The sequence below is a fragment of the Drosophila innubila genome, assembly GCF_004354385.1.
Source record: "Drosophila innubila isolate TH190305 chromosome 3L unlocalized genomic scaffold, UK_Dinn_1.0 0_D_3L, whole genome shotgun sequence".
In the NCBI taxonomy this organism is placed as follows: domain Eukaryota; kingdom Metazoa; phylum Arthropoda; class Insecta; order Diptera; family Drosophilidae; genus Drosophila; species Drosophila innubila.
In genome coordinates, this window is record NW_022995376.1 from 14552655 (window position 1) to 14569902 (window position 17248).

Genomic DNA, 17248 nt, shown 5'->3' on the forward strand with positions numbered 1-17248 from the left:
AGAGATGGACGCACGATTTTGCTTAAGTGCTGCCTGACCCAGTTTGGGTCACAGATGGAGTAGTTGTAGGCGGAGGCGCAGTAGGAGGTGTAGGAGGAGGCGCCCATTTGAGATCTGTGAGTTTTACAAGATCTTTGCCTATGACTTGATAAAGTGCAATGTCTGAGATTTGCGCTTTTGCACGGCAAATGACAAATAACAGCAACTGCAGCCACGACACAATTGACACAACAATGAGCGCTGATAGTCCAAGTCCAAGACGAAGCAGAGAGACAAGCAGACAGACGGACGGACGGACGGACAGACAGACGGACAGACAGACGGACAGACAGACGGACGGACGAACGAAGCAACCGGCAACGGATGCGCCCAATGAGCAAACAAAGCGCAGCGGGAAATTGCAGCAAAAGCCTCGACTCTGTTTCTGTCTCTGGTTGCAAGTAACGAGTATTTCGTATTTATGCGATTGCCGCGCCGCAAGTGGCACAGTGGCTGCCACTTGAGGAAACACGCGAACAAAATTAGCGTGCTGCCTTGCAATATTTTATGTATCTCACAGATACGCGCTGATTTGCCAGCTACTTGTCTATGTCTATGACTGTGACTATGACTATGATTGTGACTATGAATCTTTGCTTTTCTGAGTAATATTTTTTTTGTTTGTTTATTTTTTTGTTGTCGCTCAGCTGATTAAATGCAACTTCCTTGGCGCAATAGAAATTAAAAGTGCAGCTTCTGCTTACCCTTTCCCTTACCATTCCTCACCTTTTGCTGCACTTGTCTAACATCTGCTTTATTTGCCCATCACTCGACAATCAATTTCAATTAGGGCACAACACGTAGCTCAGATTCTCTGTTCTGTTCTCTACTCAACTCTTCTCTTTTTTTTTTGATTTCGAAAGTGAATCATGAGAAAATTAATTTCGTGGAAATCGAGCATGATTTTTGGGAAGATCTCAGCTGGCAAACCTGTTGACCGTTCTCAACTTAATGAGTATGGAAATGGAAGCGTTAGATTATAAGATTGATAAGCACAGATCGTTTTGTTGTTGCTGTCAACAGAAGGGAGAACATATGAATTAATACTGAACTTTGGCTTGAAATTATGCCGTTTTTTTAAAATTTTTTTTACTTTGATTTTCCCATATTATCGCCTCATTTGTCTCTGTAACTGTGTAATGCGCTGTCTTTCTGAGTCGCTACTGAAAACCACATAATTGACACATTAGCCCATTGGCCGGATCCTTAATTGGCATTGCGTCTCACCATTAACTCGTCTTGTGGTTTCCACAGCCTCGTTATGCGTTTAAAGAGGCGTGATCGTGTCTTTTGCACGCCCTCCTGTGGTGAGTGAGCACTCTGTCCGTCCCGACCGTCCTTGTCGCCTGACATGCGGCTGATTGATCATTGTGTATGGGCCAAGGGTCTACGACCAGGCCCATAGGCCTAGTGCTAATGCCTGATGTTTTGGTAGCAAAAGTGCCAGGATTATAGCTGGCAAAAAAAAAACAGTGTTAATGCTGTAAAATTGTAAATTAACAGCTAAAGAGGCAACCACATGCTGGGACAACACACAGTAGCTGGATGCAACTGAGCATGTCTGCTTTTTACTAAGAGATTTGTTAATTGCTAAGCCAGATAAAAAACTTACTTTAAGAAATATTACTCAGAAAAATGCTTAAGGAGTTATTATGTTCTTTAGGAAGTTTTAAATAGTTGACAAAATAGTTTAAAGTGGGTTAAGAAATGCGAAAAACTTAGTCCAAATACAAGAAGAGATAAAATTAAATTCAATGCATGATATAGGAGTTTAAAGTAGTCTTAAGAAAATTTGATAAATACGTTCATATTATTTACGACTACTTATTATATTAAAAATATATATCTTGAAATAAGCAATTACATTATAAATGAATAATATTGGAATTTAAAACTGAAAAGATATTAAATTAAAATTGATCGACATTTTGTAGACTGACAGACTTAAAAAATATTTATTCAACATTTTATTTATTATAAAATTATTGAACATAATGAAAGATACGATAAAAATGTATAGAGGCAGAAATCAATCGGGTTAATGAATATTAGATTATATTTCTGGATAATACAGTCTGTTTTTAAGTACTGAACGTACCCAGCAGTCTTATATGTTAGATGACTATTAGCTGATATAGAAGGAGGCATTTCTAATGTAAGTGAATTAGATTCAGGAAATGGAACAATTTTAAATTTACTGCAGAATTAAATTAAAGGCACTCAAATTTGAATTTGTACTTATATTAAATAAACATAGTTAAATTGAATATTACCAGCTTAAAGAGTTCTGTTCACGTTACCTCTAATCTGAGCCATCTTCCACACATAGCCACAGTCAAATGGAGCTGCCAACAGTAGCCAAAGAGCAAAGCAACTGCAATCTGAGACTGTTATTTACTCCCGAACCGCTTTATCTGCTGCGATGCGACACATTTTTTTATTATTATTATTATTATTTTCTTGTTTTGTATATTTTGGATGGTCAGGTATCTGCTACCTGTCGTCTGTCGACTGTCGTCTGTTGGATGTTGGCTGGACCCGTTGCGATTGTCTGATCGTCCGTTTGTCTTTGTCGTTCTGTTGTCTGTTGATTCTGCAACTGTTGATTTTATTTCATGCCGTTTATGCAAATGAAGTTCAAAAGGATAAGGCCAAAACAGCAGCAGCAACAGCAGCAATCCGCCATCAACCTCACAACATTTGGACATAAAAATTATTTCTGAATGAAATTCGTATCGATGACCGTTGTGTCTGTCCGTATGTCCCTCTGTCCTGCCTGTCGCCTGTCCAAATGCAAATGGGATCTCTCTCCATGGCCCAAAAGGGTAGCTCAAGTAAAGACCAGTAGCCGAAAAAAACGCAACTGTGATATCGAATTAATTAAAAAAAAGGGAAAAAGAAGAATTGCCGAATGAATGGCAATCCTCAATACTGAAGACTGTGGCGCCAAATGTAAATGAGGCAGCAGTGGCAACAGTTTGGGAAATTAGCTGGAGCATTGCAGGAGTCGCTGTTTGCAGCTCTGGAATGGAGTGGAATGGAGTGGAATGGAATGGAGTGGACACCTTGTGCGGCCGCCTTCAATTTGGCGCTGATTTGGTGGCCGTGTTGTGTTTTGTTTGCCTCAATTTGAGACCGAAATGAACCCCAAGACCCGTGAAGCTGTAGAAGACTGTAGACTGGTTTGCCGAGTGCGCATGCGTGTCGTCGTCGTGGCGAACTGAGGCGACGTGCAACAAGTTAATTAAGCCGCATTTGCATGTCCGACGCGATGTGTTGGCTCCTCTTTTTTTTTTTTTTTTGTTGTTTTTTGGGCCACAAAGGCCGAGTACAACCCACACTTCCTGTGCCGCCAACGTTGCGGCTTAAGCAGCAAAACGTGTCACATGCGGCGTCTATTGCTGCCCCTGCTCCCGACCTCATCCTAAATCCCATTCCCATCCTCATCCTCTGCCTTGCTCTGGCTGCTGGTCAGGCGATCGATCACATGCTGCGAACTGCGGTAATCCGCACTTCCACGCCTTAGTCGCATTTTCACGCTCGCCCCTTTTGTTTCCATTTCCAACGCTCCAAAGACATCCCAAAGAGAGAGAGACAGAGATGGCGAGTGTAAGGGAGACAGGCAGTTTATTTTATGATTGATTGCAAATAAAAATCGCAAATTGTGTGTGTTTACTTTTGGGTTTTTTCCTGCTCAACTTTAACCATCATCAATACACCCATGTGGTGTCCTCTCTGCGGTGACTCGGTGGTTGTTTTCCTCCTCACATTCGTATATTGGACATATGTCGCTGACGTGGCTGCCACTGTGTCAGGGACACTCTTTTACTTTTCCTAAGTAGCCAGCTCTTTGTTGTTGCTGTTGTTGTTTTTCATCTTTTCTTTTTTTTTATATTTTGCTATGGTTAATTATTGTCAGCGTGTAAATCGCATATGCTCAAATATCAGAATTGCCTCTAAAAAGGGGACAGTTTTTTTTTTTTGGTAGCACAGAATTGGAATTTAGTGGGCAGTTATGTGGGAGAAGAGTGTAAGTTTAAGGAAAGGAGTAGCTTTCTAGTTAAAGAAATACAGGTTGCTTAATTGGTAACATAAATAATGAGAGCAGCTAGTTTGTTTTTATCAATCAATCTTATTTATTGTTTAAACACAATTTTTTACAATACAAAATTAATTACGTGTACAATAATTTGCAGAAGGCCACTAATTTGTAACACTTGCAAGTCGAAGATTTCAAAATGCCGTTTTATTGAACAATGAATTTGTCTCAGCTATATTGTGCAAAAATTTTAGCGTCCTAGGTCTTACAGTTTTTGCTCCACAATGATCAGTCAGTCAGGACAAACAGTTGTACATACAATATATCTAGATAAAAGTAGATAAAAGATGGTTTAGGTTGACAACAAATTGTGAGTTTAATTTTTTCTCAGAGAATTATCTGAGAATATTCTAATAAAATATTTTCGTGTTTTATATTCAGATTTCTATAGAGGTTTTCATGCTTGCAGACCTTAGCAGTCTTTTAGTGTAATCTTTCGCAATCTTGAAGCCTGTTTTTCTTGTCATGCTTTATTGTCTAAGTTTACTATACGAATGGCTTTCCAATTTTAGAGTTTAATATATAAACAGGGAAAATGAAATGCATCTATCTAAAATTTAGCCAAATTTAAAATCTCAGCTTCCTTGTTTTATTCTCAAGATGTTTATCTTCACTGCTTTACTGTTTGCTTTGTTATCACCCGTTACACACACATGTGAGTGATCTCTCGCTGTCCTTGAGAGCGGTCAGTCAAATGCTTATGCAACAACTGCGAGTAAAATCTATTCGCCATCACGGAAACCATTTGAAAATCGCTTTAATCAACGGCTATTGAAGGTAAATAATGGAAACTGCAAGCGTCAAGCGTTGATCGGCTTTAAGTTGTTTATGATGAACAACAACAGCGCTGCCAGCTTGTCTCAATTTAGAAGCAGCAGCTGAGCGGCAACACTTGGAGCCACTTGCGGCGCCTGACAAAAGTTGCCATCAAGAATTTATTTCACATCTACATACATAACATTGAAATTGTGTTTAAACAGCAGCAGCAATTTTTATATTATTTCAAAGTTTGAATGCTTTGCACATGCGCAGCAACAGCGACGTCGACTGCAACTGTGACTGCGACGTCGACAGCGGCTGAGGCGTCGCTCGTTTTATGCCGTTCCATAGATAAAAAATACACCTGTCGCATTACAGCTAAATTTATGTCCACCGGTAGACCTTTACTTTGGCGCGACTAGAAACGCGCCCCGTATATTCATATGTGTGCGAGTGTGTCTGTGTGTGTGTGTGTGTGTATAAGACGATTGCACGCTTCGATCGGGGCGATCAGTTGCCGTTGTTGTTGTTGTTGTTGCTGCTGCTGGCCGGTGTTCAGTGTTCGGTGGGGGTCCAAGTGTTGAGACATTTCAGGTTTCCAGTCAACTTGTTGTTGCTGTTGTTGTTATTGCTGTTGTTGTTGATGCGTTGCCGCTGGCCGTTGTCTGGCTTGGCTTGGCTTGACTTTGGCTTTTGTTTTTGCGTCGTTTATTTATTTATTTTTTGTGTTTTCTTATTTTTGTTGCTTGAAATAAATACATAAAATTCGATCGAAAGTTTTGTGCTTGACGACGATGTCGATGGCATTTGATTTCGCGCAGATATCAAGTCCAAAGAGATGGACGATGACGTCAAGACGTAACAGAGAAAGAGCTGGAGAAAGAGAAAGAGAGAGGCGAGAGGAGATTGGTAGAGATGGGAACCCAAAAATGCAAAAGACCATAAAGTCTTGTAGTTGTAACTTGAACAAATAGTTTACGGTACTCAAGTGGCAAAAGAAACGACTGCTAACTGTTTTGTAGAAGCTGCGATCTTTGATTAGCAAACAAGCTGAAGCGAATGGGGAGCTATCATTAACTACAAGCCAAGTTAAGTCAAGATGAACAGCGCACTTTGATCTGGCCAGCAGCGTTGACTAGTGCCAAAAACAAAGCGCTACGAATTGGACAACTGAACAACAGGGTATATAGACTTTAAGATGGATTATGTATTGAAGAAAGAGAAAAGAAAAACTTAGAAAGTTTGCATAGTGGCTATTATTTTTGAGGCATTGCAAATACACAACAAATTTTGATATATGCATTTTAATATTATATTTAGAAATCAAGAAATTTCGTTCGCTTAGAGGAAAACCCTCAGAGTGTGGCAAATACTAAAATTTTCCCATATATGAATATAAATAAACATTACTGGGAGAATTCACATCATTTCTGGGAATTTTCGAGAGCAACTGTTCGTCGTCTATGGAAATTGTTAACTTTGTGTGTTTTTCAGTTTTGTATTTGCTATTTGCTTGGCCCATAGCTGCCGGCCAATTTGATTGTGGAATTTTGAGATGCTTTCGACTGTTCGACTAGTCGACTGTTCGTCTGCCTGTTTGTTGGCCAAACAGCAAACTAATACATCGCATCTAAGCTCATTTATCAAAACGTCTATTGATATTTGGGTACTTAAGATACTGTAAGTTAACGCTTGAATAATTTTGCACTCATCAGATGATTCACAGGGCTGAGTCAGCGAAATGCAGTGAGTAGCTAACTAACCGCAGCTTGCTAATTGATAGGGCAACTCATGAGTTGTATTTTTTTTTTTTTAGAACGAAGCAACCACACCTGCTTAAACTAGACAGAGTCTGGCACTGAGCAGAGACCCAAATACATAATTAACTTGAGATGGAGTCCATAGTTGGGATCTGTTGTCGGTCGCAACCCTTAGAAGTTCTTTTCAACACCGCTGAGAGGATCCCAAAAAAAAAAAAATAAATAAAATAAAAAAGGTCAATGCTATCGGGACAAGCTGAGCTAAACGCTATTATTAGAGGTCACAAATCAATGAAGACTTTATCGACGGTTCACGATGGTCCATTACAACAAATCTGGAAGACCCTGGGATCTCGCGCAGATTACAATAAGAAGAAAAGCCGCGCCGAGACTAAAATTTATTGACAATTCGACTAAGAGAACTAAGAAAACATAATGGATAAAAGTGTCCAGCCGTGAGTTGTCTGGCAGAAAGAAAGTCAGACTAGAAAAGTGATCGACACTCTCTTTGACTCCCTTTCTCCATTCTCATTTGGGAAGAGGGGAAGAGGGCATACCAAATTCGTTAGTTGTTGCACGCATGTCAGCTTGGCCCATAAATTCTCTTGGCCAAGAGCGCAGGTACATCTTCTTCTTCTTCTTCTTCTTTTTTGGTGGAGATCCAAGTCCTGAGACTGTGATCAGTTGAATAACCCGATCAAAGCCGACCTCCGATCAAACGGATCGTTAGACGCCGCCAATTGCCAAAGGGTTATCGAAATCGAAGAGTCGTTTCGCTAGGCGACCAATAATTATTCAAATGAGATCAGTCTCTCGACTGGATACGGATAATCCCAAAGTCGATGCTCACATTGTTGAGAATAGAAGCTGTGCCGGAACTAAGTCGCATTTGCATGTCTTTCTTTCTATATTTCTTCCTTTATTGGCACTCGAGGAACACGCGTCGTTGTCCTCGTCCCTTGAAGCGGCGTCGTCCTTCATAATTTAAATAATTATGCCACTTGCTGGCTTCCTTTTTCGGTCCGTTCTCTGTTCAGTTTTGTGCTGTTGAGCTTAGAGATTTTCATGGCACGGCATTTGGCATAATTATGTAGGTCAAAAATTGTTTATTGACACGCAAAGCAACAAAGAAATTTGCATAATTTTACGCTGCAGTCGCCTGTCGAACAACCAGTATAAGCAGGATAATATTAAAAAAAGAATTACCAACCTCCCCCCCTGAAGGGCCAGCCAACAGCTGTTAATTATAGTGCCTGGGGGGGTCAGAGAATTGGCAGCGTGGCAAATTGTAGTGCCCCGAAAAAAAGGGTTAGGGTTAGCTTTAGCTTTAGCCTTAGAGTTAGGTTTGGTTTAGGCCAAGTCACATTTTTGCACCTGCTGCTCGAAATAATTGAGACATAAAATATGAGGAAAAAAGGGGCAGGAAAAACTGTTGGAAATTGTGTGTGTAAAAAAATGGCGAGGAAAAAAAAAGCAAAAACGTCAGCCTAATATGTCGAGTACTGTAATTTATGCTTTTTAATTAAGCCGCTAAAATATTTGTGAATTTTCCAGCTAGAAATTCCCCCAGACATGTATATAGCTTTTCATGTTTTCCATTATAAATCAGCTTAGTTCAGGTTTCTTTTTTTTTTATATACAATAAATAAATATATTTACTTATTTTGCGCCCCACACACAGCTTCGAGCAGTGTGAAAACGGGTATAACTTGTTTTCGAAAAGAATTTTCCATGTGATTGTCAGCAAAAAATAAGAAAAAAAAAAAAAACTAAAGATAAGATTTGAAATTGTTGACTACCAGTTGGTTATATGTTTTTTTTTTTTTTTTTTTTAGGAATGTTTTCCCAAGCAAACTAAATTAAGTGACTTGAATTAAAATGTAACTGGTAATTTCTAGTTTAAGATGCACCTGTTTAACCTCCAGACTAACCTGGTTAACTAAGCCAATAGACTTCCGTTGTGCCTTTCCCTACTCCTTCCTACAATGATAACCATCTAAGCCGCGACACATTCACTTGCTCGCATATCCTTTTGTGGTAGAAATGGAAACCAACGGAACCAGAGGAACCAATGGACAAGCGCAATGTCAAACTGACAACAACAGCCGTCTGTCAGAGTGTCGTTGTTGTTGTTGTTGTTGTTTTTGTTGGCTGGTTTGGTGTCATAAATCGTTATCGACCACGAACATCAGGTGGCACTCAGACGCACTCAGCTCTCCCTGTCTCTATCCCTGCCTCCTTCTCCTTCTCCTTCTCCATCTCCCTTCACTGCATTTCCAGAGACCATAATCCATAGAAGCAGCTACGCATCTGGCAGTAGGAGGAAGTCAGGGTCAGCGGGGCAGAGGGAAACAGGGGCAGAGTGCAGTAACCATAACCAAAAAGGGCTTGTCGTAAATTAACGCTAGACAACAACAACAACAACAACAACACCCAGTCAAACTATGGCTAGCCAATAAAAGTGACACAGGAGGGGGCAACATTAGCGTAACCACTTCAAAAGGACACGCCAAACAGGCGAAACAGAAACCGCTAAAGGATCTGCAGTTTATGGTGGATACACTTACACACTAAATGTACACTCGAAATTAGTCAAAACTGTCATTTCATTTATAATTCGCAAGCAGTTCAAGCTTACTTTTATATTGAAGTATTTTTATTGTTTATTTATTTAATTTAATTGTGTTTTTAAATTTACATGTCTATTTACAATTGTGTAATATAGTTGCAATTGTGACTAGCACAACAATTTATAAGTATAACTACTAGTGCTTTAATGTTAAATATGTTTATTTGTTTATTGAAGTAGAGAAGTATTCTTATTGTATATATATTTAATTTAATTGTTGTTTTGAAATTTACATGTCTAGTTACAATTATGTAATAAAGTTGCATTGTGACTAGCACAACAATCTATAAATAATGCTGATTATATTTATTTATTTATTTATTGAAAATATTCAGCCAATACTCATTATTTATTACGCTTGTAACAAGTTATGGGTAATTACTAAATACATTACTATGTTGCTATATACAGACACAGTTTTTTAATATTAGTTACATATTTAAAAGTTAGTGATTTTGTTTAATATCATTTCTAATCTGCCTCTTTTTTTAACACTCACATGTTTACCTTACACATGTTGCTAAGTTCTCTACGGCCGAAAACATATATCCATCAACAACAGTGTTGCGAAACTTGCAACATACAGAAACAGCTGTAACTGACATTCGGACAAAATCAAACATTTTAACACGCTTCAAAGTTTTGCACAAGGGGAAATAGGAAAATCAGTGAAACAGAGAAAAAACGAGAGAGAAATGTCAAAAACGCGTCGTGAAAAGCTGGTTGGGGCAAAGTCAAACTCAAACTCAAACTCAATCAAAGGCTACATGCCACACAACGAACGTCGCATAATGTGGTAAGCTCTACAACAGCAGCAGCAACAACAGCCGCAACAACAACAGCAACGGGGGCAACGCGTGTGTCCTGCCTCGTCTGGGGGTCAGAAGGAGGACTCGGCCCGTCAGCCTGTCTGTCTGTCTGTCTGTCTGTCTGTCTGTCCGGGAACATTGAATACGCATTACAAGACCGCGCCGAAACCAAAACCAAAACCGCGTTACCACATGTCAGCGGCTCTGGCAACAGCAGCAACAGCAACAGCAGCAACAGCAGCAACAGCAACAACAACAGCCCTGGGGCATATGGGAATACGAGAGCGTTGAATGTGCAACACATGTTGTTGTTGTTGTTGTTGTTGCTGTTGCTGTTGTTCGCGGTGTTGCCTCGCCTGTTCTGTTCTGTTCAAGCCTCTTCAGTCCTGTCCTGACGTGTCTGATTTTGGCCCGCTTGATTGGTTGAAAATGTTAGCAAAATGAACATAACTTTTCCCCTTACCCATTTCCCCATCCCCCTCTTTCCAACTCTTTCCCTCACCACTAGAAAAATCAGAAGTTTTGTTATAATTTTTACGGCTGTCATTTTGTGATTTTGATTTTGCTACATGTTTCGGCTGTGGAAGGTGCAATGAGGCAGGCGTATTCTGTTGTTGCAACAACAGGGCGTTGCCATTATTGAACTGTAATCGCAGTCGGTCCTATTGACATTGTCCTCGCAAGAGGAATACATTTTGAAGAACTACAGCTAAAGGGTTAAGCATTGGTCAGTCTGAATAATAAAGATCCTGCTGGGTAAAGTAAGACTTAAGTGTAGCAAGAGAAAACATCTTTAGAGCAGAAGAAATGCAGTCATCACTGGTTAAGGCTAATATGGATATAAAAGTGAGTCAATTTTCGAAAAAGTAGAAGAAAGGGTGATTATAAATTGTTTTTATCACATATTAATACAAAAAATTCAGCAATTACAATACAAAACAAAAATATTAGTTACATGTCCTAGAATTGTAATTTTGTAAAATATTTTTAGTGCTTATATTTTTCCAAACTGCTTAAAATTTTTCATATGTTCTAGAAATACTCTATAAAAGGACCAGCCAGCGGACATAACAATTGGGCGTATCATATTTAAGACTATTGACTTATGTATTGAATTGTATTAAAAATATCTCGCACAGTTAAATAAAAATGTACGTATATGAACTAATTTTCTAAGAAATTTTATAATCTGAATGTTTTTTTCTGTTTCAAGTTCTATAGTTTTTGTTTGCTTTCAATTTCATACTTATTTAGATTTATATAAATTTTATTCCCAGCTTGAGAATTTTTGGAATATTCGGAATTTAAAACGATTTACCATTTTTATAGGCCATAATTAAAAAAAAATATCTGCTCTGCTTTCTATTAGCTGTTCAAGTGAAGCTCTCCAGCCACTCAGTCTGCCTCAGCACACAGCTTTGGCATTTCACAGCTTCCTCCTCCAGATCCCAAGTTGAAGCACATGGGTTTACTTTGTGACGAGGAGAAAAAGAATTCCAAGAATTCTAGCAAGTCAACTGGCAAGTGTATCAATGTAATGCATGGACAATGAGCATTAGTGATGCATCAGTATTGGGCGCACTAATCTTCACACCTTGCACAGAAAAGCGATCCACAAAAGAGGGTGGAGGAGGGGTAGAAAAAGGGGTTAGAGAGGGGCGAGAACTTCCGTTGAATTGTCGGACAAACGTGAGCAATGCTTCCGAAGAAATAATGCAATGATGGCGCTGAACAGTTCAGAGTTGGGGGCAACTATTGGTGCAAGCAATTAGTGTGCAACCAGTTGCAAGTTGCAAGTTGCCAGAAATTGTTGGACTCGGATTGGGAATGGGAATGGGAATGGGCAGCTGCTGGCCAAGTGCAATGTGTGCCAAGCGGTTAATGAACAATTTCATGGAAATATTGTCACACTTTTGTTGACAACGATTGGCGCTGAATTCCTCAGCTAATACAACCAGCAACAGCAACAGCAGCAGCAGCTGCAGCAGCTTCTCTACGACTCCCCGCCAGCTGCCCCCCTCCTTCCTCTTCTGCACTCTGCTCTGTAGCTTCATTGGCTTGGCAACCATTCACTTGGCTTGTATTGCCAATGCTTGCCTAATTGATTTATTGATGTTTACATGTGCGTGCCTGGCAACTGGCCCCCCTCCAGGAGGAGCATAGGTAGTAGGGGAAGTGGAGGGAACTTTCAATGGGTCTTGGACTGGCGACTTACAACATTGCCCACAATTTGCTCTAAACGCTCGTCGAGAGCGTTGACAATTGCTTGGGCCTTGTTTGTCAACGTCTGTGTCAATCGTTGTCGTTGTTGTTGTTGTCGTTGCTGGCGTTGTTGTCGATGTCTTCGCTGTGGTCGAGCTAGACTCTTTGGTAGCCAAAGTTTAGACAGGCCAAACAATTCGTCAGTCAGACAGATAGACAGCCAAGTAATTGTTGACCTTTTATGTCGTCGCAGCTCTTGCCACGTTTGTATTTGGTCTCTACCCTCTCTCCCTCTCCTTCTCTCTCTCTCTCTCTGTGTTTGGGCCTGTTTAAATTGCTGTACAATAATGTTGTTGTTGTTGTTGTCGTCATGTTTTTATTACTGTTTGCACGCCCTGGCCTCAGTTCTCAGTTCTCAGTTCACATCTCTCAAGTCGCATCTCTGAACTCTCCATTCTCCGTCTGTTTGCTCTTCATAAATAGCATAAAATCTTTTGGTGCTGCCACAATCGAAATGCCTGCAAGTCTAACACGACGATTCCAAGTCTCGCACTTGAAATGTTGACGGCATTTTCGATTTTCATTGGAATTTTAGTATCCAGCCAGCAGGAGAACTAACTGAACATTGCAGCGCTTCACTCTTCACTTTTCACAGTCTTCAGTCTTTGTTTGATTTGGCAACATGTTAATGGAACAACTGAGCAACTTGGTTGTCTTAGCAGAGCACAAATTCTGCCAGTTTTTATGCAAGTCAAAGAGAGGATTTCAATACTATACAATTTGATACAAGGATCTTTAAAAAATAATTTTTAAAATAAAATTAAATTTATATCGATACAATTTAATCCGAGAATCTTACCCAGAAAACTTTTAAAATAAAATTATATTTTTTTCGATACAATTTGATCCCAGGATCTTTCAAAGATAACTTTTAAAATAATATTTAATTTATTTCGATACAATTTGATCCGAGAATCTTACAAAAAATAACTCTTTAAATAAAATTATATTTATTTCCATACAATTTGATACAAGGATCTTTAAAAAATAATTTTGAAAAAAAAAATTAAATTAATATCGATACAATTTAATCCGAGAATCTTAAAAAAAAACTCTTAAAATAAAATTATATTTACTTCAATACAATTTGATCCCAGGATCTTTCAAAAATAACTTTTAAAATAATATTAAATTTATTTCGATAAATTTTTATTAAAGAATCTTCGAAAAATAACTTTAAAAATAAAATTTAATTTAATTTACACGTGAAATAAATATACAAAATGTCTGTAATCTATAACTATAATAAAAAGAGTAAGCCGATTTGCTTTTAATATAGAGAGAAAAGAGCACTTCAACTGGAGTGTCTAGAATCTAGACTCTAGATCTAATTGGTGTTAGCTGCATTGCCTTGAACCTGCCACCAATTGGCAGTTGGCAGCTGCACTCTCCTGTTGCACCCTTGATAAGAAGGAAGATGGTTTCAATAAAAAAAAAATAAAGAAAAAAAACGTAGTCGCATACTTTCTCGCCGTGTCAGCGACCCAACGAAGCGTTAATGAATTACAACCTCCGATCGCTCCATGACCGCCTAAGAGCCAAGGGCTAAACGTAAAGAAAACACCTTGCCACGGCTGCAACGGCAACGGCAACGGCAACTGCAACTGCAACTGGAACTGGAACTGTGGCATCGTCATCGGCCAGGACAACAACTAATTACCGTGGCTGAAACAATTTTTATGGCATTTACGCGCTCAGTTGATCGCTGACAAAGGTGAACAACGTTGGCCAGGCTCGTATCGTTATTTTGGGGTAGCAAAAGACACCTCAACCCGGACACCTTGACCAGAAGCACACACACACAAACACACATACACAGACAGCACACAGGTACACAAATTATTTTGTTATGCTGCCGGGCAATCAACAGACGTGGCTATGTATTTTTTTTTGGTCAAGCTGCGTCTGTCCTTGGTGCTCCTTATACTTTATCCCTCTTTCCTCTACGCTCGATTCTGACTTTTTGGCTATCGTTTTCAGTGCTTGCTTCGCTGCTGATCGATAATAATCTGGCGTGTCCCATTGTCTGCTGTTTAGGGCCAATATTGGCGACCAATTATTAGCACTTTGCTGGCATTTAAGAGAAATCACGCAAAGGACTTGGTGAAGAACTCAAATCGAAGGCAATCAGTGGGCACAGTTGAAGCCATTGTCCTCGACACAATTAATAACATTTTGTCAACGCAGAGAAATTGCACTTAGATATATATAAAATAAAAATATAAGTAGTTGGATAGTTTGTTAGTTGGACTTATGAGCATTGAATTAAACTGGTTCTTTTGCAGACTGGTTCCAGTTATTGATACAGTTTTACTGATTCAATCTCAAGGCCCACAAATTGCCAGCGTTACATGTATATCGGCAAATTAGCTGCCGATCTTGATGTCGCTTTACGCACACGCATTTCGGCGATTTATCAATTTTCAGGTCGCATACCGCGTGGTGACATTTAACAAGGTTCCAAAATACATTTTTCGCTATTGCCTCTAATCGCAGCCAGGCAACAACAACAACAACAACAACAATAAATACAACAAAAACAACACTAGTTGCAACTGAAACTAGCAACAAGGAGAACCAGAACAACTTAAATGCGCACCTGGCGATCAAAGTGGTTTTTGAAATGCAGCCAGAACAACCACAACAGGCACCACACACAGAACCACACACCACTGAGCCACAAGAACAGCAGCTACTACAAATCAATTCGATAAAAGTAAAAAATACACACATTATATTATTGATATTATGTGAGAAAATATCACAAAAATTCTATAATTTGACTACATTAAAAGATCATAAGATAACAAATTCTTTAATACTTTAATTCTTTAAAGTTCAGTTTGGTGTGTGTAGTATAAATAGACAGGTGACAAGCTTTGTTAAGGTGTGTATTCTCAAAATAAATATATAGCATCTTCAGATCAAGCATGACAACAGTATGAATTTATTTTAACTACGATCCTTGTTTGTCTTAAAGATCAAATATTAGAGACAAAACAGTTTTATATGCTATTTATACAGCTTTTTTTATTTTGATAATATAAGATTCAGGGGAAATTTGGATCTATATTAAATTTTAATTTACGAAATAATAAAATAATTCTTGTTATTTTTGTTGTTAAAAATTATTTTTTAAAAATGTTTGAACCAAATAGATCACATTATTTTTATTATATTAGTTCAAGAATCATAAGCAACTGTAATGCATTGAAATAACATTATGAAAATTAAAAGAAAAAAGTATTATTTTTATGTTTTTTATCTTTAATTTATCGAATTATGCCTTTCAGTTTTATCAGAAATTGAACTTACTTTCTTTTCTATAAAAAAAAGTTGCTTACTCTTCATTTAAATCAAGTGGTCTCTATGTTTATTATCCCAGAGAATAATCCGTGAGAGAGTGCATTTTCACTTTTTGAAAAAGCACACTGAAGTCGCCACACATCTCTGCCTCATCGTCAGTCGGGGGCAGCTTTTGACACCTTGCTGCAACGCGTTGCAACGTTGTTGAAGTCGCAATCACAGCAAATCAACAAACTGAACATAACATTTGCTTAATATGCCAACTATGCAAAACTGTGGCAACAACTTTTGCTGTGGCCGCCAAGCGATTGCCGAGTTGGTTGCACAAACCGTCAACTCGACTCGCAACGGGCGCCTTGCAACGTCGGCAAACATGCTAATGTATGCAACACCCGCCGTCGACTGACGACCTTGAAAAATTATGCAAAATCGATGTAAAAAAAAACAGTAAATAAAAAAACAAACACACAGAGAGAGAGAGAGAGAGTAACCAACAAAATGCGAAAATAAGTTCAACAGCAGTAAAAAATGTAAATGTGGCACGAACGGAGAGAGTAGAAGTTGATGTTGTTGTTGTTGTTGTTGGTGAAGAGGAAAGGGGAAGGGCAAGGGGAAGGGAATGGGGTGTGTGACAGGGGCATTACTGAGGCGTCAACTTTTTTATTTTGCACTCCGATTTTTATGTTAAAAATTGGCGCAAATGAGGCAGACAATGTCGGCGCTCATGCGCGCTGCTTTGGCCAAGGAGTGGAAAGAAGGGAGAGAGGGTGTAAGCATAGAAAGGAGGCGGAGGGGCATGCCCAGTTAGTCGGCTGAAAGTTAAGCGTACGCTGAACTTTTGCCTGCCACTGTGGCGACTGATTTGCATACGATTTTGTCTGCTTACCAGGCAAGTAGCAACAGCAGCAGAGGTGGCAGCAGAGGTGGCAGCAGAGACAGCGACAGCAACAAGAGCTAAAATAAATCCAGCAATGACAACAACAAGAACAACAACAAGCTAAGAAAAATTACTTTATTTTGGCACAAATGACGTTGACGTTGACGCTGACGTCGACGTTGACGTCGATGTGAGCAGCGACAGCAACAGCGGAAGTTGTTGCTTATGCGCTGACGTCGACGCTGGCAGCGACGCGACGTCGTCGTCACATTATGGTTTGTTTGCCATTTCCGTTTCGCATTTGCATGCAGAGAGCAGCGCAGAGAGAGAGAAAGAGAGAGAGAGAGAGAGAGAGAGAGAGAGAGAAAGACATACACTCTTCTCTTTCTGCTCCTGTTGATTTTTTGGCTACGTTGTCGACATCGTCGCACAATTTAAATAATTTTGCATAATTTTTGAAAATTGACTTATGGATTTCTCATCGTTGTCTGCGATTCATTTTTATGCTTTTCTCAGTCTCTCTCTCTCTCTCTCTCTCCGTGTGCCACTTGTTGAATAGAGCCTTTGCTGTAGGTCATGTCTTGGCACCGACTTCAGTATTTATGTCGCACTTGCCCCATTAAAATTGGCTGCCTTTCCCTCCCACAACAACCAGCAAACAGTAAAAAAATTATGCAAAAATTATGAATTTTCAAGCATTTTCTTTTT